Source organism: Protopterus annectens, chromosome 8.part0, assembly GCF_019279795.1.
Source record: "Protopterus annectens isolate FY-2018-M chromosome 8.part0, PAN1.0, whole genome shotgun sequence".
Classification (NCBI taxonomy): Eukaryota; Metazoa; Chordata; order Ceratodontiformes; family Protopteridae; genus Protopterus; species Protopterus annectens.
Genome location: NC_056741.1, coordinates 1,895,714,664 through 1,895,738,756, shown reverse-complemented (window position 1 = coordinate 1,895,738,756; position 24,093 = coordinate 1,895,714,664). Strand labels below are relative to the sequence as shown.

The window sequence follows — 24,093 nt, the reverse complement described above, 5'->3', positions numbered from 1 at the left end:
CCCGTCAAGTAGGCCACTTGTAAGGCTCTTGGTCTCCCATCAGAAGTTGCACATACAGCACTTTACCTTGAATTCCACCCCCCCCCCATAGGAAAGCTTGCTACTGGCTGCTTCATCTTATTCCATCCACCTCAGCCAGTCTGATCAGCAATCTTAACTGCTGTCAAATTCTGGTCACCAGTAATAAAGATGGGTTTCCTTCCTCTGTGCCATTGGTCTGTAATCGTGAAGGTGTAAAACTTAACTATTACCTCTGCTAAGAATTTTTGTGAATATGCATTGGTGTCTCTGACTAATGTTTCCTCATAATTTCATCAGCCTTTTTTTGTTGTGCTTTTCATTTTTGCAGCCTCTTGGTTATTAATTTTGAATTACAGTATGGAAATCATAAGTCTGCCTCATTGAGAAATGTTCCTCCTTTTGAAACTTAAAAGTTCCGTGTTCCATATTGAAAGTATCTATTATACATTCATTGTTAAGATTTTTTTTTTAACTGATATACATGGTAAAAAATACTGAATCATATCAATCCACCAAAAGTTCTTTTTGTAAGTATAACGTAACACATTTTAACTATACTGTAAGTGTTCTAGTTGAAGTTCCTGATTTCTTGATAAGTTATTAGTAAGTGTTCCCCATTTGATCCACATTAGGAGAAGTATTGTTCCACATTTTGGAGATGAATGTGAGCTTTAGGTTAGAAGCATAATTTGCTTTTATATACACTTAGTGTACATTCCTTTAAGTTTGCTGCTAGAAATTAGGTGTAGTCCCTGTCCTAGTGACTGCAGCATCTTATCAGATTGCTTAGACTACTCAAATCTATGTTTTTGTCTTGAACTGGTATTGTACAGTAGTCATTGTTTTATGCCGCAAGCCTCTGAATGTAGCAGATTGTTTCTCCTTTGTAGAAAAGAGAGGGAAGCATTGCTGTGCATTTAAAGATATTCCTTACAGGACTGTTGGGGTACCTTGGTTATATTAAGAACTGCAAGTGCACAGGTTACTGCACATTTCTTATTTAGTGGTTGTAAAGAGCCCTAGTATTATGGATTTCCCAAGAGAATAAAGCTGAAATCATATATGTTTTTGTTAAAGCAGTATATCCATGAACAGACGGATGATACTTTTTTGCTGTTGTATTTTTGATTTTAATTGTGGAGTGTGCCATACTGCAAGTGTAGTTATAGATTAACAAGTTACAAAAATAAAATGTAGACAGGACTGTATGTACTAGGACTATGAACAAACAACATGTTTACAAGAGTTTTTATAGCAGTCTGCAGAGAAGATTCAATGTCATGAAAAGCCATTATTGTGAAATGTGCAAGAATGATTATTCAGATAATGTGTATGCAATAGCGATGAGGAGTTTTCTACAATATGCTGTAGGAAAGCTTATAGTATTTTTCCCTATAACTGCTGCTCCATTTCTGCTTGGAATGCTTCTAATTCTCAAACCTCCAAAATCCCTTTTTGTGGAAATTTTAATTTTCCAGATCCGCTTCAGTGCCATAATTGCAGCTTTGTCATGGCGAAATGAAAAGCAGTATAGGTCTCTCTTACTTATTAAAGTCTGTAAATATATAATCTGTTCTTGAAGCAGTGTTGTAGTAGAAAGAGAAAGTTGATGACTTGACTATTATACTTTGTAATGTTTGCATAGACTGCTCTGTCAGCTCCGCCATAGCTGAAATGGAAAATGAGACTCTGCTTTGCATAATAAAAATGTGTGCATACACTTTAGTTGGAGCAGTTTGGTGGGGGGGCAATTCTAATGACTGCTTTTGACCGGCCTACATTGTTATACTGAGGCTGTCCATGTCTTATAGGTAGCATTGGTGAACACTAACATAAGATTTAGGTACTAGAAATTTTCAGCTAACCTTAACACCAATGTCTTGCAGACCGATGGTGTACCTTATCACATAGACTGATGATGTACCTTGTATATAATATAAAATGTAGACAGAAAGGAACTGCAAGCCTATTTCCACGAGTCTGCCTGAGTGTTTCAGCTAGACGCACAACTGTTTCTCACCCCCCCCCGCCCATGCCCCTCCCAACAGTCAATGTATCACAAGCTTTCTTAAATGTCACAACTATTGTACTTAACATCTTGGCAACTCATTCTACTGTTCTACTACCCCTGCAGTGAAGAAGTGCTTTCTTATGGCCAGGTTTAACTTGGACCATATCCTTCTGCAGTCTTGCTGTCTTCTCCATGTCATGTTCTTGTGTGCAGAGAGGACTAAAGTGGTGACTGTTAATGAGCTGCTTCCTATGTCTAGAGTAGATCCTTTGAATCTTTCCACCTTTATTTGCTAACGTTGTGACTTTGAGTACGTCACTTAACCAAACAGTGCAGTGTGGCAATTGGTTGTTTGAGATAGACCCTTTAATGGTCTCCTGGTTTGCATACCTAGTGACAACCTATGAAACCTATGCAGCCCAATTTCATCATACTTCAGTGTATGTAAGTCATTTCATCTTATACTTTTATAAGGTAAATGAAAATTATTCCAGTTATGTAAAACTCTCTTCATAATGCATTCTCTCCATTCCCCTTGTCATCCTGGTTGACTTTACTTGTGGCTTTCCCAGCAATATCACTTTTCTCTGAAAACCTATGCAATTTGTGTAGCTTTACAAAGGCCTAATAGAGGGGAATGTTTGACTTTCTTTTTATGAGCATGGATTTAATATTTCACTTACCCTTGCCATCCCTCTGTTGTAGTTGTTTATTGCATCTGTAGTAATAATAACCCCTCCCCAAAAGTTCTCCTGCGGATTTTAGAGAGCCTTCTCCACATCTCCACACTTGTGTATAGATTACACACTTAAACTGTTGGGTTATCCTTATCTGTTTACATTACCATGCACCTGGTGGGGTCAGAGTATATCTGCCACCATCTGTACATGATCTTTTGTCAGAGTAGCATCTTCATGTCCCTTACATGGCTCATAGCCATGTCAAATACTGTCAACTACTTACACGATTGGTGTCATTTGCATAGAATTTGATCCAGTTTTCATCAACTCTTGTGAGGTCAGAAATTAACACATTAAATGAGATGGCACTAGGTCCATTTCCTGTGAGGCACAGCTTGGCATCCTTTTTCTCTCCAGCAAGAGCTCCTTCTTACTATTACCCTCTGCATATTGCCCTGTGACAACAACTCCTCTACCTTTAATGTTTTCCTCCCATTTCTAAACTGTTTAATCTGGCAAAACTTCTGTGTTGGTGGATAGAGGAAGCTTTGTTAAAGTACAGGTACTGCACTTCACAGCCGTTGCCCAACTCCCGGGTACCCCAGCCATAGACCCAGGCCAGGTTATTATGACAGGATTTGCTCACTGCGAACCCATGTTGCAGTTTTTTTTAAGTAGCCCATTCTGCCTTATGAGCATCAGCTGCAGGAGTTGCACCATTATTTTTCCTGCTGCTAAAGTCACACATGTTGACTTGCTTGTAATTTCATGGGTTGCTGCTTCTGCCAGCCTTAAAAATGGTCACCACAGCTCCTTGCTTCCTGTCCAGTGTGGCCACATGGTCTTTAAAAGACCTGTTGAAGAGTCCTGTCTGAGGTTTAGCCAGTGTCACAAAAGTTCACCTGAACTTCTGGGGGGGTATCGCATTAAGACCCTGAGCCTCATCTTCCCTTAGTGCCATAATGCCTTCATGTCTTACCACATCAGCTGCTCACGTAACCATGCCTTTCTTAAGTCCTGCCCTTCCAAGTTGATAACCTACCTTTATTTTTCTTGCTGAAAATGTGAGGGTTATACATCAATTTTTCTTGTATGCTTCCTTGTCTCTCTACACTTCTACTCTTCCTTGATTGATTCACTTATTTCCTTGCATGTCTTCTTTTCTTTTTTCTTTCTGCTTTATATATGTAACATGGCATTTTCATCCCTTTCTGCCCGTTGACACTTTTTCCATGACTTTTTTGCATTCCTAATGAATGTTGCTATTTTGTTTCTGCTTTCTGTATACCTCACAGCCACACATGTATAGCTACAGCTGTCAGTATAGGTATTTCCATCTCTAATTTCTGATGCATGAATATTAGTTAAATGCTTTTTTTTTCAAAAGAATTTTTATTATGTTTCGTAATAAGTTGTTTACATATATTCAAAGAAGAAGTTGATTATTAGTTAAATAAACATAATAGTAAAAGGAAACAAAGTATATACATAGTGTCTAAATAATACAGTATTACAATATATCATTAAAAAAAGAAAAAGAAAAACTTAATGTTACATTAAACAAAATAGAGATCTTTGTTTAGAATATTCTCTAAATTGGATCACATAGTATATGAATAGGATGCTCTAGTAGTTCTTGACTTAATAGTCAACATTTCTAAACAACAGACTTCAGTAAGAATATTTTTCAATTCTGTTAATGAAGGTGTGAGTTCAGATTTCCAGTTTTAGTTATTGTTTTCCTAGCTACTGTTAACATGGGTTCATAGGTAGATACTAGGCTATCTGCCCTAAGGCATTTATAAGCCTAGCCAGAGTGTATTTGGCTTCCGCTTCCCTATTAGATTAGCCTACTGTCTCTGGAAAGTAGGTCACAGAAGGTACCCTTTTAAGATTAGTTTACTGTGCCTCTGTCTAGCAGGGACACAGAAGAGATCCCAGGGGTGAATTTGCGATTTCCCATCCACGCGCCAAGATTTCGCTTCGAGGGTGAGCGAGGGGCTATGTCTAACATGAATTAGGATTCTATTCCAGAGTGAGGGGAGCCTCTGGGAAATGAATCTGTCCCTCCAGCATGTCCTATTGAGTTTTGTGCTGAGGTTTAGGTCCCTGGAGCGTGTAGCTCTAAGGGACTTGGATTTTTTTGAGGTGGAGCATGTCCATTAATTCTGGGTTTGACATGGCTTTGTACGTCAGGCATAGATCGCCTCTGAGTAGGTGGTAAGCAACTGAGTAGAGCTGGAGTTTCTTTAGTCGAGCTGTATAGGACATCTGTTTGTAGCCCATGATCCTCTTGGTGAGGTACTTTTGGGGTCTCTCCAGTTGCTGCAGGTGTCTGGTATGGTACATCCCAAAAGGGGCATTGTATTAAATTATGGGCCTGACGAGTAGAGGGGCCCAATGACCTCTCTTGATCGAGATGCAAACCCTTTTGTGATAAGGTGGGCTATATAGAAGGTCTTTCTAACCACTTTAGCAACGTGATTATCAAAGGAGAGATTGCTATCTACGTTGGTCCCCAAATCTCTAATTACTTCTTCCATACTTAATGGATTACCACCTATGTGGTAATTTGTGGGCACCTTGTTTTTCCCAAAGGGGATGACTATGCACTTTTTAGCATTTAGCGTGAGGCCGTGGCTCTGGCACCAAGCATCCGTCTCTGTGAGAACCTTTTGGAGGATGCTTGTGTCAGCTGGAGATTCGATTATGGCCCCCAGTTTGCAGTCATCTGCAAACTTTGTCAGCCATAATCCCCCCGTGTTAGCCTGAACCTCAGAGAAGTATATACCAAACAAGAGAGGTCCCAGAACTGAGCCCTGTGGGATGCCACTTGTAACTGGTTTGGATTCGGACATGGCACCTGCGATTCTGACCATGTGGGTTCTATCTCTGAGCCAGTTTGCAACCCATCTTGTGATATAGGGGTTGATATTTAAGCTGGTAAGCTTATTTATGATGCCCGAGTGGGGTATTGTGTCGAAGGCTTTTGCGAGGTCCAGGTAGGCTGTGTGGACTACCTTGTCCTCATCTATGGCTTTGGTAACTGTTTCAAAGAAACCAACTAGGTTTAAGAGGAAAGATCTGCCCTTAACAAATCCGAATTGGGTAGGGTCCAGTGTCTGGAGGCTCCCAATGTCTTTGTTTATGCGTTCTATGATAATATGCTCCATAGCTTTACAGACCGACTAGTCAGGCTTATGGGGCGATAGTTTCCGGGGTCCGTTGTGGCACCACCATTGTGGAGTGGGACTACTGTAGCAGTACGCCATTCTTTGGGTACATATCCTGTAGTAAGGCTAAGTTTGCACAGTGACTTAAACAGTGACACAGACCATAAAAGAGGATATTTGATTTTTCTAATACAAGAAGGGATTGGAGTATTGAATAAAACCAAAGATTTGGTCAAGACAAATCTATCTGTAAAAAGTGCTTGAAGAAGATTGATTTTTTTCCCAAACTTTCTTTAAGACTACACAGTCATAGAACATGTGTGACCAGTCAGGTTTAGAATCTGATTTACATCTCCAGCACAATACCCTATCTTTGGTAATCAATTCTAATTTATGTGGTGTGAAAAAAATCTTTATTCATAAATTTCCAAGCATATATTCTCCATCTTAATGATGAGGTAGTTAGAAAAAAAAATAATTTTGGAATCATCCAAACTAATTCAGTAGGAATCATATTATTGGTTGTAACGAAGTCCAGTAACTATCAGGAATATTTTTTGTTTCTATGTTAATTATTTTATATATTATTGATAGTTTACATTTAATAGTTGTATTTTGTTGAATAAAAGAGGTGAACAATTTTATTAATTTAGGAATTGGAGATCTTGAATTTTATGGAAATGAATTAATTGTGTTATACAAAAAAGTTCTAAGAGATTGAAGTTGTAACCAATCAAAACTGTTTAATTCAAAATTTATAATTAGATATTCTAGCATAATTAAATTATCATCTTGTAAAAATTGGAACCAAAAATTGTTTCTTTTCCTTTAATGGGAGAATATTAGTCAAATTGGAAGTGATAATAACGTCTTTTGTGAATGCAATAGAAAATAAAATGAATATCCAATATTTCTACATCATGTTTTTGTATATATAATTTCAAAAATATTTTAATAAGAGTTTCATATAATGAGATGTATTACTTGGAAGTGTATTTAGATAAAAATATTTTTTCAATATCCATATAAATGGGTTATTTATAATTGAGTTTACTGGTATGGTTCTCTCATTAGTGTCAAAACAAAGGACTTCTTGAAATGTCTTCCATTTTGCTGAATAACTCATTTAACAACAGTAGGAAAGTCTTAATTACTGATGAAATAGAGTATAATTCTAAGTCTGGAAGGCTTATACCTCCTAAAGACCAGTCCCCTCATATGATTTGCGATAGATATTCTAGGTTTATTTGGTTGCCATAAAAATTTCAAAATCATTGTTTTGAATTCTTTAATTTTTTCAGGGGAGTTAATGAAGTAGATTGAATTATGTAAAGAATTTTAGGTAGAATGATCATTTTGATTGAGAGTTTTTCTTCCATTGTGAAAAAAGATGTTTCCATTTATTAATTAAGTTATTGATAGAGGAGAAGCAGTTAGAGTAATTTGTTTTTGTTATATCTATTATATTTGTTTTTAGTATATCTATTATATTGTTTGTTAATATGATACCTAAATGTTTTAACCCTCAGCATTAACTAAATATCTAGTATATTTCTGATTCCAATAATTAGTATTAGAGGTGATTGGAAGTATTTTTGTTTTATTATCATTAAAAATTAAACCTGTATTTTTTTGCATCAGTTCCATAAAATCAAATACAGCATGCAGAGTTTTATTTGGTTCCTCAATGGTTAGAAGAAAGTCATCAGCAACGAGTTGTCCTTTAGACATTATCTCTGAATTCAAATTGAGTCCCTTAATATTTGGGTTCATTCATATATAGTTGGCTAGATGTTCCATTAGGATAATGAATTAATAAAGGAGAGAGGGGACAGCCCTGTTTAGTTCCTTTATGAATTGGGATATTTTCTGATAAAAATGAACCAATCTTAATATATGCATTGCTACCATTATGTAAGTGAGCGATTAAATTAACAAATTTATCAGAAAAATTATATGTTTTTAAAGTAAGAAATAGGTATTCCCAGTTAACTGAATCAAAGGTACAGTTTATATGTAGACTTAAGGTTAGATTCTTCTTTGATTCTGTTGCATGGTCAATAATGATTAATATTCTTTTAATACTGTCAAATGTGTTTCTATTTAAAATAAAACCTGTTTGATCTTCGTTAATTAATCCAGGAAGGAATTTCTTAAGTCTATTTGTGTAAATGGACATAAATATTTTATAATCAATATTTAAGAGGGATATTGGCCTATATGAAGGGCATTTAGAGGGGTCCTTATCTGTTTTCAAAATAGGAGAGAAGAGTGTACATTTCTAAGAGGGAGGGATTGTAAACAGTTCTTGACATTGGGAAAAAACTTGATGTAATGAGAGAAGTGACTCTTTTTAGGAAGTAATTTATATATCTCTGGGATGATTCTGCCATTACCAGGAGCTTTATTTTGTTTTAAAATATTAATTTGATTTTTGATCTCAGATAGAGATGAGTTTATCTAATGCATTAACTTGCTGTTCCAATAATTTATTTTTAGTAGATCTTTTAATAAAGGAATTTACCTTAATTTTAGAGTCTAATACATTTGAATTTTGATTAATCTTGGTAAAATGATTTCTGAATTCCGTTAATATATCTCCCAGATCTGTTACCAACCTCTCTTTTTTTTCTAGAAAATACCTCTTTAATATGATGCATCTTATTTAACCTCTTAGTTTTAGTGGCTAATCTCTTTAATGATTTAGTATTAGTAGAAACATTTATAAATTTAAATCTCTCTAAAGTAATCTTGGCCTTATGATTGAGGATTTCTGAATATTTATTATTTAAGGTATTAATTTCCTTAGTTCTCTTGGATTTAGTTATTTGTTTTTGTAATTTAACAATCAATTTTTTCTTGTAGAACTTTTATTTCTTTTTCCCAAAGTTTTTTTTTTGTTAATGTACCAATCAATTATTCTCCCATATAAATATGCTTTAAGAGCATCCCAGATATATATAACAGATGTACCTTCGGTTGTATTAATATTAATAAAATTCTTAGTTTCAGAAACAAAATCTTTAAAATCAGTTAAAGTAGTCAAATATGCTGGTATTCTTCTAATTTGAGGAATATAATCTGAGTGCTGGGACAGTTCAAATACTATTGCATTATGGTCGGATAATGGGCACAAATGATCTTTGACTTTTTGTATATTATTAATTAGATGATTTGAGATATAGATTCTATCAATTCTAGAGTATGTGCCATGTGTTGGGGAGAAGTGTGTATAAAAAAGTGATTTTTGAGTCTGCAAAATCATTAATGTCTCTAAAATGAAATCCTTCAGTAAATTCAATCAAATTTTTCACAGGTGAAGTTCTCATCCTCTTTCTAAAAGCAGGAGAATCCTTTTCATTTATTATACTGTTAAAGTCTCCAGCGAATATGATGTTTCCTTTTGAGAGGTATTCTATTTGATCTAATTGTTGTTTGACAGTATGAGAACCAATCCCAGGAATCCAATATATTAATGAATGTGTATATTTTTTTATTCCATTCTAAAGTGGTGGCACGTAGCATACCCTTATCATCACTGTATGTATTTATTATTCTAGTAAAAGGGAAGTAAGAGGGAATTGTTCCATAAAATAACTACACCTTTTTTTATTGGTAATGTGAACTAGATAATACAGAATATTTCCGATTATTGAGTCTGTGTATGTCTTCCTTTAGTAAATGTGTTTCTTGTAGGAAAACATTAGAATTGAAAAGATGATAATATATTTATATAAATTCCTCCTTTTGCAGCCATTATTTAATCCATTAATATTAATAGAAATGCATTTTAATGAAGACATTTTAAGGGATAAGTATGTATACTAGGGTATGATCTTTTAGATGGTTATATGTGTATGGTATATGTGTATATTCTTACTGTAATTAAGTAGGAATTAACAGATTTGTGATCCAAATGATATAAGATTAATGTATTGGTTAAACGTCTTGAAATATTAGACACCACAAAATAACAAATATTAACTACATACACATAAATTTTCATGGAGTTCATACTGTTTGAACCATAATAAATGATAAATATTGTTATTTTGAGACAAAATGCAAGAAATATTAATATTTTACATGTAACTCATAGATCAATCATGGAAAGCATTAATAGAAAAGATCAGGTGTTAATGATTATTTGAGTATATTGTGGATGGAACAAGATATGTCTAAAATGTAGATATAATCTTAAGACTTTTTATATTTATATATAAAAATAACTCTTATTCTACTGATCATAATGGAATACAAAGAATAGCTAAGATACATAAACCAAAATGAATAATGTAAAGATATATAAAGATAAATTCCTAATGATATTTCTTCTTTCATCACTTATTCTTTTGTTTAGTTATATACTTTCCAAACAGAATGAAATCAAGTACATAGGATGTTTTGGGACAATGTAACATTAGTCTCTCACTAGATAAAGATGAACTAACAAGTAAATAGGGATTAAATTAAAACAGTTTCTACTAGGTAATCCATTCCCTTCCTTTCTTAAAATACAATAAAACATCTGTACATTACAATATAAATATGAATTTCACATCAGATCCAATAAAACTGCAATCAAAACATTAATAGTTCTAGTATTCTGACTAATAATGTCAATTTTTTTTCTTTCCTTCCCCTTTCTTTTTTTTAAACAGTAGTAAAACATGTTGTATTTGTGTTGCAGGACATTCACACTTGGTTTTAGCAAACTGTAGAATGGAAAATGAATTCCCCTTCCAAATACTCCACCAACAGTTGTACATCTATAACCTGTTTTTACAATAGAAAAGGGTACCAAGTAGGGCTGCTGTACAGTTCAGAATTAAAAATATGAATGCATACAGCTAAGACCATACCTCTCAAGTGTACCTCATTACGAGGAACGTACCACATTTGGGTCTTAAGTTCATGTTCCTCGAAGTTCCATATTGAAAGACTCTGTTACACATTCAGTATTAGGAATTTTTTAGTGAAATCCATTGTAAATAGAAATGAATCATATTAATTCATTAAAATATCTTCTTTATAACTAAAACCAGCATACTTTAATCATCCTTTGACCTTCCTAGTTGAAGTTGTTAAGCCATGAGTATGTGTTCTACATTTTGCCCATTTGTTCCACATTATGAAGGCTAGTGTTCCTCATTTTAGAGATGGAAGGTTGAGAGCTATGGCTAAGACATATTTTTCCAAATGCTCCATCAACAGTTGTATATCTATAACCTGCTTTCACAACATAAAAGGATACCAAATAGGGCAGTTGTATAGTTTAGAATTAAAAACTTGAGTGAATACATCTAAGACATATTTCTTCTTTTCTTACTTTACATCTGTAGTGTTGCTGTGTGTTCAAGTGTTTACTCATCAGTTCACTTTCCATACTAAAAGCAAGTCCTGTTAAATTCCTGCCTTGCCAATTTTTTTAAAAGTGATGCAATATAATCTGTTTTAATGGAAATGTATCATTCCCTGTAATGTGTGGTGATGGTCTCTGACTGCCTTACATGCTTATAGATGTTCTGACTCAACTGAAGGGACCACATCCGAAGAAAGAAAAAGAAAAAAATGCACTACACCATTTTTTATTTATTTAACATGCATTAACATACAGATCATATAATATATATGTATCTGTATCTAATCCAAAAAGCACAAGCAGCACACACCTAATACTGATCAAGCGAATATATCCAAAGCTCCTAAATATGAATGAGTCCAAATAACAAATTTCAGCACAGAAGAATAATCCACAAGTTTATTATAAGTATGTAGGTTAGCGCTTTCACCCTGATGGGCTTCCTCAGACCTTAATACATACACAACGATGCTGCTAGATTTGTACCCGACAAATCATGACATCATTTCCTTCAGTTAATTTAAAAATATATCTAAATAAAAACATTATATATTTACATGTAACCAAGCCTATCATAACAATTTAAAACATTTCTAAATAAAAACATTGCATATTTATTTATAACTGAGCTAACCACAATAACTCTATTCAGTAACCTAATGAACCAACTATAAAAATATAAGAATGAAAAGGTCTGTTACCCACATATAAAAAACAATATCAATAGCAAAACAGATTTAGATTCATCTAAAAACAATATGTTCAAGATCAAACTCCAAATATACAAATGAACATTGTAAGCATTCATCTAACAAACAGACTTCTGTTCTTTAAAACAGGCTTAATGGAAGCGGTGTCATTAAGACCTGGTTTCTGGTCAGCCCTTAACCTAATAATCCATATGACCTCTGTTCTTTCTTTATAATTCCTCACATCCTCTCCTCTAAGACTGGGTATATTCACTTGTAGAACCTGAAACCTAAAACTGTGCTGTTCATTAGTATGGGTTACATGTTTAGATAGAGCATTGTTGGTGGATCATATACATATATTATATAGATGTTCCTTGATCCTCTCCTGTAAACGTCTATCCGTTTTGCCTATATAAAATGCACTACAGGCTAGGCACTTGACCAAATAAACTATATGTTCTGTGTCACAAGTAGCCACTGTATTGAACTCAAATCGTCTTAGTGTAACCGGATGTGTAAAGTATGGATCACCGCAGACAAACTCACAAAAATTACATCTGTTACATGGTCTCGTGCCCACTGATAAGGGGTGATCATACATTGTAATTCAACTGTTGGGATAGCACAACAATCTCTGTAAGTTCATACTATTCCTATACACAAAATGTGATTTCACACCTACTATTTTCTTCAACTGTGGAGCCACCATTAAGGCTCCCCAATTTGTATGAAAGACATCCCTAACATAATCTATATCTTGTGTATAATTCAGGGAAACCCTGACCATAGAGTTCCATGTGTTCGAACGGTCTTCCTGTGGAGTACCAACAATCCCCCTCCAGTCCAAATAGTAAGGACGTGCAGTATTTTCTCTTAGCAAATGGACCCCCTTAATGCCTGTAGTAATCTCTGTCAAACCATAGGATCTACATGCTAGCCTCTCACATAAATAAGATAATTCTCGTTCAAATCCTGCATCAGTTGGGTTTAGACATGACGCACGTATAGCTTGTCCCCCTCATTATGTTGTTAAACACAAACCTAAGATGCATGCCCTCTGTATGAAGGAGGGAATTCTTATAACATGACTTCTTGTAAACTCCAGTATTAAGCAGTCCATTGGGTAACTTTTCTATATAAACATCCAAGAAAGCTATCTAATTATCAGATTTTTTCATCGTAAAATTCAAAAACTGCATTAGTGAGTTAACTTCATAAAAACACTGCAGTTCAACATCAGAACCCATCCATATAAGGAACAGGTAGTCTACAAAATGAGTGTAGAAGACATGTTCCATTAAACTGGTCAAAGAAAATAACTTCTCTTTTTCCCAAGTTGCCATCACCAGGTTGGCATAGCTATTGGCACAAGAAGTGCCCATAGCTAGGCCATCCTTCTGGATATAAACTACATCATTGAACATGAAAATGTTATTTTCTAGAATAACCCCTAAAAATGCACAAATGAAGTCAGTCTGAGAATCAGTGTAATCAGTGTTCCCTCTCAAACATCTCTGTATACTTTCTATTCCATCCTGATTCGGTATAACTGTGAATAGAGATTGTACATCTAATGTCACAAGTTTAAAACACAGATCTGTCGGTAACGTGGACATTTTACTGTACAAGTCCAACAAAAATTGTTTTGTGCCTCTCAAAATATGTGTAAATTTATCCACAACAGGTCTAAGTTGTTTCTCTATATACAGGGAGAGCGACTCGGTAACCCACCCTCTCTCTGCCACAATAGGTCTCATTGGGGATCCAAAAAATTCTTATGGACCTTAGGTAGTCCTTGGATAACAGGAATCAATGGGTTGGAAACTGATAAAAATAGGTACAAATCAAACTCAATCACTTTACTCTTAAATAAATCATCCAACATGCTTTGTATTCTCCTAACACGCATCTCCACTTCATCCATTTGTATGATGTAGTAAAGTCTGTCATCAGTCAACATCAGTGACATGGTTTCTTCATACCTAACTCTGTCCAACACCACTACCGGGCCCCCTTATCTGTGGGTCTAATCACTGTCGTCCTATCATTTTTCAGTCTGTGCATGGCAACCTCCTGACTCTGGGTTAAATTACCAAACACTTTCCTCTTCCTATTTTCACAGCTTAATTTATGTAGATCGTCTTCCACCATTTTAACAAAATATACAAAAGGGGATTTAGAATGGGGTCATATGTGCTAGGTCTCTTGTATACTCGACCATCACTAATGTGTAATTGATCCCCATAATCTAACTTAAGATGTACTTTGCATCCAAATAACTTTGTGTCAATGACCAAATCAGTTAGATTACTCCTTCCAGAGGGTATAAAGGAAAGTCCCTTATTAAGGACACATATTTCATCTACAGTTAATACTCTACTCGAGATATTCCAGACTAATGTCTGGGAATTCTCTCCCACATTTTCTTGAGTGTTGGCCCCATGTGTTCTTCCCCTGATACCTTGTGTTTCTGTCTGCCCCTGCTCATTGATCTGTTTCTCCTTCCCCTGTATACCTTGTTGATGGGCAATGGGGTATAACCACTAGCTCCATTATTTTGGCCTGTTGTAGGAATTTTTTTCCTAACTTTGGGCACCTGTTATGCCACCAAATTAGTAGTTATGGCAGAGGTCACTGCAGAAACCTCTTGGGAAATAGTGCCAGTCATGGCATGTGTTCCTATATTATTTAATGCATCTGTACTAATTTCATGGGTATCTAGTATGTTAACATTCCCTCCCTCCTCAGATACATTTGAAGGCAAATCAGCATCCATAGAGGCATGTTGTGTGGTACTGAGTGCTAAACTGTCATGCATAGTTACACTTAAAGCATTCACATTATTAGAAGTCAAGTCAATATTCCATGTGTCAACAACATTATTACGGGTTTGTACAGACTCCACATTATTCAAACCCGAGCGTACATTAATTAAACTGTTACCATGTCCCCTGGCCCCATCAGTTCTCACAAATTCTGACCTGGACCATTTAAAGATGTGGCTATTTTTAAAGTCAATAGTATCACGTTGAATCTTAGCACATTTCTGTTCCAGCAACAACTTCTCAAACAAGAAGACATTATCTAACATCTGTTTCTTCAGTTTGTCGACTACGGCTGCTGGATATTTGGTAACAGTATAATGTTGACGAGCTTTAATCTTGCCTTGTAAGTCAATCTCATGAGATAGGAAAAATTCATTAAGGAGTGTAATATATTTAACACTCACCCACTCACCTCGATGTTTATTTGCTGCCATTTGTACAGTCACTCGGGATACAACACTCCCGTTGTGGGCATCTTCAGAACTCGTAAGCCCCTTGGAATTATTTTCCTGTTTATGCGCACTTCAAAGTGCTGCCTCTGGGTCTGTAACTTTTTAAGTTTAAGGAAATCTGCTTCTAAAAGCTCAGTGCTCAGTTAAACCATGTAGTTCTTCCGTCGACGCTCCACCTTCCATTCCATCTTGTTCTACCTCAAACATCATCAAAATGTTGCCTTGTCCTGAAACCCCTCCATGAACCTACTCCATTCTGGTCTGCTACGTGGCAATGTTTCTAAGGCAAGTCAATGGTTGTATGATCTAGATCAGCCATGTCGCCTTGGTCGCTGACAGAATATATATAGGATAAAAACAAACAAGACAAGTGACCAGGGACTAAGTGCTCCTTGTGGTAAGTAAAATATCTAATCCAAAGTCAAAAAGCACAAGAGCACTCCAATACTGATCAAGCGAATATATCCAAAGCTCCTAAATACAAATATGAGTCTAAATAACAAATTTCAGCACATAAGAATAATCCACAAGTTTATTATAAGTAAGTAGGTTAGCACTTTCACCCTGGTGGGCTTCCTAATGCATACAAAACAATGCCACTAGATTTGTACCTGACAAATCATGACATCATTTCCTTCAGTTAATTTAAAAATATATCTAAATAAAAACATTATATATTTACATGTAACCAAGCCTATCATAACAATTTAAAACATTTCTAAATAAAAGCAATGCATATTTATTTATAACTGAGCTAACCACAGTAACTCTGTTCAATAACCTAATGAACCAACTATAAAAATATAAGAATGAAAAGGTCTGTTACCCACATATAAAAAACAATATCAATAGCAAAACATATTTAGATTAATCTAAAAACAATATGTTCAAGGTCAAGCCCCAAATATGCAAATTAACATTTTAAGCATTCATCTAACAATCAGCCTTCTGTTCTTTAAAACAGGCTTAATGGAAGCCTTGTCATTAACACCTGGTTTCTGGTCAGCCTTTAACCTAATAATCCATCTGACCTCTGTTCTTTCTGTATAATTCCTCACATCCCCTGGATTACATGTTTAGATCGAGCATTGTTGGGGGATTGTGTACAGAGATTGTTGTGCTATCCCAACGGTCGAATTACAACGTATGATAACCCCTTATCAGTGGGCATGAGACCATGTAACAGATGTAATTTTTGTGAGTTTGTCTGTGGTGATCCATATTTTATACATCCTGTTACACTCAGACGATTTGAGTTCAATACAGTGGCTACTTGTGACACACAACACGTAGTTTATCTGGCCAAATGCATGGCCTGTAGTGCATTTTATATAGGCAAAAGGGATAGACGTTTACGGGAGAGGATCAGGGAATATCTATTTAATATATGTATACGATCCCCCAACAATGCTCTATCTAAATATGTAATCCATACTAATGAACAGCACAGTTTTAGGTTTCAGGTTCTACAAGTGAGTATACCCAGTCTTAGAGGAGGGGATGTGAGGAATTATACAGAAATAACAGAGGTCATATGGATTATTAGGTTAAGGGCTGACCAGAAACTGCATCTTTATGACAAGGTTTCCTTTAAGCCTGTTTTAAAGAACAGAAGGCTGATTGTTAGATGAATGCTTACAATGTTAATTTGCATATTTGGGGTTTGATCTTGAACATATTGTTTTTAGAATAATCTAAATCTGTTTTGCTATTGATATTGTTTTTTATATGTGGGTAACAGACCTTTTCATTCTTCTGTTTTTATAGTCTGTTCATTAGGTTATTGAATAGTTATTGTGGTTAGCTCAGTTATAAATAAATATGCATTGTTTTTATTTAGAAATGTTTTAAATTGATATGATAGGCTTGGTTACATGTAAATATATAATGTTTTTATTTAGATATATTTTTAAATTAACTGAAGGAAATGATGTCATGATTTGTCAGGTATAAATCTAGTAGCATCGTTTTGTATGTAATAAGGTCAGAGGAAGCCCGTCAGGGTGAAAGTGCTAACCTACGTACTTATAATAAACTTGTGGGTTGTTATTCTATTCTGAAATTTATTTGGACTCATATTCGTATTTAGGAGCTTTGGATATATTCGTTTGATTAGTATTGGAGTGCTCTTGTGCTTTTTCACTTTGGATTAGATATTTTACATAGTGTAAGGAGCACTTACTCCCTGGTCGCTTGTCTTGTTTGTTTTTATTATATATAGTACTGTACTTAAAAAAGACATTATGCACATGAATAAGTAAAGCAATTATGGTATTATTTTGGCTACTGTTTATTAACAGACAAAAAGAGAGAATTAAATGGATGAGCAAACATGCCGGCAAAGATGCAACATCATTTAATTAATGTGCATATAAAGGTTACTTCCCCGCTGTTGAGCGCATTCTAATATTGTATGCGCTCATTTATAACTTTTGCCCCAGCATCAGAAAAGCACCATTTCTATGTTTTCTTTTTTCCTACATGCTTCTTCAAAGCTTATATTATTGTGAAGATCACTGTGAAGAGTATCGCAAGTAGTGTTTGAATGTTCCATTCAGTTCCTGCCTCTAGGGGTCAAAGTTCACATTGCTGAGATGTATTTGCGGCTTTGCGAGCAGAAACCAATTTTCTTTTGAAAGACAGAAGTTCTAATGCTCGAGACATCATTCCAATACCAATTTAAAGCTTACTTTTGTTGCTTTTAACGGGAACCTGTCAATAGATAAAAAAAAAAAAAAAAAAACGGAATTAAGCCTGTATAGTGCTCGCGAACCTTGGAACACTGTTTAAACAGTCAACACAAGCCATCGCTCAACATTCATCACATCAAAAGCATCATTAAAAGCAAAAAAAAAAAAATAGCGAAGACAAATGAAATACAAAGTATAAAAAGCAAACGGACATCAGCTGCAGCACTCAGTTCTAACAACTGCACAGCATAGAAACTAACTGCTCATAATTTTGTTAATATTAGCACATTCAAAACGAACATATTGAACCTCGTAATCTCCCCTCTGAAAAGCACAATTATCTAGTTATTTTAAACTACCCACCAAGCATTCAAAGTTTAGTTAAACTGAAATACTTTGTTCTGGGACTTACCTTATTAATAAATCTATAATTCAAAGATATAATAGTAAAATGAGTTTTGAGAATGATAAAACTGACCTAAAGAAAAAATAGTAAAATGAAACTGTTATTTGTCCTTGAGCTTCTTTTTTCTGAGGATTTCCAAGAGTTATTCTCTGCAATTCTTTTTAATGAAGGGATGTTCCAGTCCATGTCTTCAAGTTTGTCAATTAATTTGTGTGTTTTAATGTATGATACAGCAGGGTCAAGATCAAAGATTTTAATTCCCTCTCTGAGAAATAGTTTGTCTGGCTGGGAACAGAAGGTGTACCTTTATTTGGTTATTTTTTAGTTCCTTAATTAAAGGTAAAAAGAACTTTCTTTTAGCCATAACTGAAGAAGAATAATTATTGTCAAAATGTATAGTACTGTCATTTATTTTTATAGGGGACTTGGACCATGCAGTTTTCAATACTAGCTATTTATCTTGAGAAGACATGAATTTCACAATAACAGATCTAGGAGTGATTTTATTAGAAGGTGTAGCAATAGATCTGTGTGCCCATTATATTTCAAATGAAACAGCTTCAGGAAGATTTAAGACAGCTGGTAACCATGTAGTTAAAAAACTCATCACGTTACTTCCTTCTATGTTGCTTGGCAAACCAAAAATCCGTAGGTTGTTCCTGCGAGACCGGTTTTCTAATTCATCTATTTTATTTTGAAGAGATGTGTTTTGTTTCAGAAAGAATGCTGTTATTTTCTCCTTCTTGAAGCCATCCATCCACATCAGTGAGAGATTGTTCTATGTCAGATATCAGAGTCTTTTGAAGTTGTAATTCCCTATGAATTAAATCCATCTGCTTTGAGCATTTCTCTTCAAAGACATCTATTTTTGTTTCCATTTTGTCAAGTTTCAGTGTGTCTTGTAGAGTTGTTGGTGAAGATAAAAGTTCTTTCTTAATAGAATAATTTGAAGAATTATTCTTGGTATAGCTCATCCCTCAGGCAGGTATGTTGTAATATGATATCTGAAGATTTTGACAGGACAATTTCATGTAAAGTAAATAATTTTTAAAATAATCCACAAGTAAGTTGATAGAAGTCAGGAAATGCTATAAAAAGTCCAAATGGATTATTTTTTAAGTTTAAATCCTGTCAGAAATCGGAAGAATTGGCAGAGCTGGATGAAACTGCTGCTAGTCAGTGTACTTCTTGGCCATTCCCCCTTCAAGTTAAATGCTTTTTCAAACATCTTAAATGGTCAGAAGTAAGGAAACTGGATGTTAAGGTCACCATGTGTAGTTCCATAACTACGAAAGACCTTATTGTCCTTTATGCATGTTGGATACTGACTGTAGTTTCATAATTACTCAGGACTTTCCTGCCCTGTATGTGCATTGCATACTAATGTACTTTCATAGTAGTAATTGCAGCTATAATGCTGGACATGCATTGTTTAAGTATCATGTTTGCATACAAGAATGCACTACTGCAGCATTAATGCAGGTACAGTGACAAGTGCATCAGGAGGACTAGTATTGCGGTGATGCATAACTTCACCAAGCCTTTACTGCCGTTGCTGAAGCTACAGTGGCAGGGCTGGAAACAAGATGTGTATACTATCTGCACTTTTAATTCTGCACCCTCTTTTTCTAGTGCTTCTGGTAACACAACATCAAAGGAGTCACAGGTTGTGATGCTCTGTGCCTTTTGTATGTTAAGGACATGCTGACATTTATATGCACATTCCTTTGTGTATTTGGTAGCCCCCTTTGATGTGGTGGTGTAGTGAAAGCAGCACAGGTTGCGATGCTGTATGTTTCTACATACCCATATTACAGAGAGCACAGGTTGTGATGCTGTATGTTTCTACATGCCAATATTAGAGGGCACAGGTTGTGTTGCATATTTCTACATGCCCGTACCACAGAGAACAAAGGTTGCTGAGTGTTCTGTGTCATTTCCTTTCTGTGGCTGTGATAGTAATGTACCATAGAAAGCAAAGGTTGGAATTCTGTGTACCCTTTCCTTTGTGCATTCTCTAGCCTGTCTGCTCATGATTGTACTTTACTGCAGATACACAGTTTGCCATGCCATGTGTAACCTACCCTGTGTGTTCAGTGACTTCTTGGTTAGTGGCATTACTGTACTTCATGATGTACAGGCTACCATACTGCGTACCCTTTCCTTTGTGCTCCATGACCCCTGTGCTCATTGTTTTACCATACTGCAAGACATGCAAGCTGCCATGTTACTACCCTTTCCTTTGTGTTCAGTGACCCCTTGGTTAGTGATATTACTGTACTTCATGATATACATGCTACCATGCTGCGTACCCTTTCCCCTTGCATTCAGTGACCCCTCTGCTCATGCTCCTTGTTTTAAAAAACTGCAGGACATGCAGGCTGCCATGCTGCATACCTTTTCCCTTGTGTTCAGTGACCCCTCTGCTCATACTCATTGTTTTACCAAACTGCAGGACATGCAGGCTGCCATGCTGCGTACCCTTTCCCTTGTTTTCAGTGACCCCTCTGCTCATTATTTTACTGTACTTCAAGACACACAAGCTACCATGCTGCGTACCCTTTCCTTTGTGTTCAGTGACCCCTTTGCTTATTGTTTTACCATCCTGCAGGAATCACAGGCTGGGATTGTGTGTGCCCTTTCCTTATCAGCCCATATACACCTTTTGCTCAGGGTGTTACTACTTTGCAGTATACCTAGACTATATGATACTGTTCTCCATGCCATCATGTGACCTCCCTCCCTTGGGGCCGCACTGCTTCTCTTATTACTGTGCTCCTGTCCGCAGTGAACTGTGGTGCACTGATGGTTAAGCCCAATATTCTAGGTATTTTACTTGGCAACCCCAGGACAGTCAACTTATGGGCAATTATTCCAGTGGCCAAGATATCGTGCACTTGAATGTGGTGCATGGCAAGAGTAGATGCTTGTAATATTGTTTCCTTACATGAAGCCTTTTAGCAGTTTGGTAATACATGCATTGCTTTATAAAGGTAGTACGCTCTGTTCTTTAATTATCTCCAATTAATTGAGGTCTTTAGGACAAAGTACCCCTGCTCTGCAGTACAGCTACTTCCTGGATCTGTGAAGGTACTTCCTCAAAATGTGGGTTGTAGACTACCAGAATGGGTCATGGGTAGGAAATCCAGCAATACATTCAAAAGAACATGCCCAGGGTGAAAGGAGAGACGGTAGACTGTTGAAAGCACATAAAGGTCATATTAAATGTGCTTATTGTCTCCTACCATCAAACAAATGTAAAACAAACTGTGCATTACTGCCTTACACATGACCTATATGATTACTGTTTTACAAAGTTTCCAGTTTCTAAAGCTGTATCTGACATCTTTTGTTTAGTTTCCAAGTGTAACCCTAGCAGTGCAATAACTGTATGAGAACTGAAATGATTCTGTGCTGCTATTCTTCCAGTATTGTTTTAGCTTTCTGTCTTTTCATTACCTTTGTAAACAATATGAGTTCTGTCTAACAGACAAGCAGAATTCCAGGGCACTATGTTGTTAATAGATGGCATCTGTCTTGCTGTTTCTATCCTGAATTGTTCACAAAGAATTTACTGTCAAGTCTGCACAGATGATTTTGCCAGGCTCTTAGTTTATTTCTTAAATTGTTAGCCTGCCATAATCATTTAACAGTAATTATCAGCTTTCAACGCTACAATTTCAGTTTTACCCAAAGCTCTGGATCTGCAGATTAATTTACTTCCTTGTTTCTAAACTAGTTTATTCAACTTCCAAGATCAAAAGATATGCTTTCTTAAAATGAACAGGGCTTGCTATTTTGTCTTTATTCCTATATATTTTAGTGGCTGGTTATACATCTCTGAAAGACACTGCTTAACTGATGACTTCTAGTCGAATGTTGTTGTCTTTCGGCTTTTCCCGGTTAGGGGTCGCCACAGCGGAACTCCGGTCCGCTAATGATTGGCAGTAGATTTTCACAAACGCTGAGGTGCCAGCTCGACGTTCAACCTTCAGCGAAGGCGCGCCCATTTACGCATGTCTTTCGAATGCCCACCTAACCACGGGGAGGACATGCAGACTCCTCACACAAGGCACTCCCCGCACTCCAGCCGAGAATCGAACAGGAGAACTTCTTGCTGTGAGGCAACAATGCTACTGCTGCACCACCGCGGCTGTCTACTTATCTTTATTATTTTAAACTTTATGATTTAAGACTACCATTAAAAAGAACTCAACTGTAAAGTACTGGACTCTAAATTACAGTACTTTGATAAGAGACTTGCATAACTCATGTTGCACTCCATTCTTGTAAAAACTGTCAAGTTATTTGACAGTATATGTTTGAGATGAGCTATTTTTATTTATATAAATAATAATATATAATAATAAGTAAGCACCCAGTATACTCTCACTTTCTCTACCCTACTAAACAATCTAACTCTTCTTCACTAGCCTCTCACACTGACCATTTCAACATTACTTCCACACCTAGCTATCTACTACCTAAATACCATAGGACAGCCCACATTAGCTATAACTACCCTAATACCAAAAGATATCCATTTCTTTTCAGTATATATACTATATATCTAACACAACTCCTCTCCCTAAAGGATGGAGATATTCACCCAAACCCTGGTGCAAACACCTCCACTACCACTCAACTCATCAACCCAAACCCCTCTGCCATCCACCTACTTAAAAAAACACCCAACTCACTCTTAATAGCTCACCTCAACACACGTAGCATTAATAATAAAATAACACAACTCCATGCTCTCTTGGAACTCTACTCCTTTGATATTATTTGTCTAACAGAAACTTGGTTCAAACCTGTAACTAAAGACAATGAAGTTATCCCACCTGGTTACAACATCTTACGTCTTGACCGTGTAGCCAAGAAAGGTGGTGGAGTAGCAGTTCTATTCAAATCTGATTTTCAAATAACCATCTTCAACCAAAAACCTCCTCAGGACTCTAATGCTGAGATACTTATTACCAAGCATCAGCTAAACTCAGTCAAATCTATCTGTATTATCTGCATCTATGTTCTTCCAGGCAATAACATTGCTACCATCGAAAACATCCTTTGTTGGTTATCTCAAAACCTTCCCTAAGAAACCATAATCCTATGGGATTTTAACATTGATTGGAAATGTTGCAACAACAACTACCCTACTAGCCATATTAATCTCTATGGGTTTACCCAACTATTACCTCCCCTACTAGAATAAACAAGACTAATAAGAAAGAAAGCACCTTAGATTGGATACTCATTAATAATCAACCCCAGACTTATGAATCTGGAACCCTCCCTGACGACATAAGAAACCACTCACTAACCTACATTATTCGGCTCAAAACCAATCCACCCATTCAACCCATATTTAGGACAATTAGAACCAAGAAAAACTTCAACTTGGATCTATTCCTAAGTGAACTTAGAGCATGTAATTGGTCCCCCTTAAAACACCTTTCTCTAGATGAAGCTGTTGATTACTTTAATGCTAATTTCCTAGCCATACTCAACCACCATGCTCCTACCCGCTCTATTAGGTAAGAACTAAATCTGCTCCTTGGCTTTCTAAGGAAACTAAGCAAAAAATCCATCTCAGAAATAAATACTGGAATAAATCACACTTAACTAAAAACCCTGTTGACCTCCAAAACTACAAACAACTGAGAAATGAAACAAAAAAAGCTATACTGTCCGATAAACAAAACTATTACCTACAATCTCAGCAGACCCACCATAATAAACCAGAAAAGTTCTGGGCAAGTATTAATCAATTATTACATC

General features: G+C 35.9%; 1 protein-coding gene across 8 annotated transcripts in view; it reads left to right on the top strand.

Annotated features, from left to right (window-relative positions):
• Positions 1 to 24,093, top strand: part of FHOD1 (formin homology 2 domain containing 1) — a 1,546,190-nt gene that overhangs the window by 635,687 nt on the left and 886,410 nt on the right. The window lies entirely within an intron of this gene.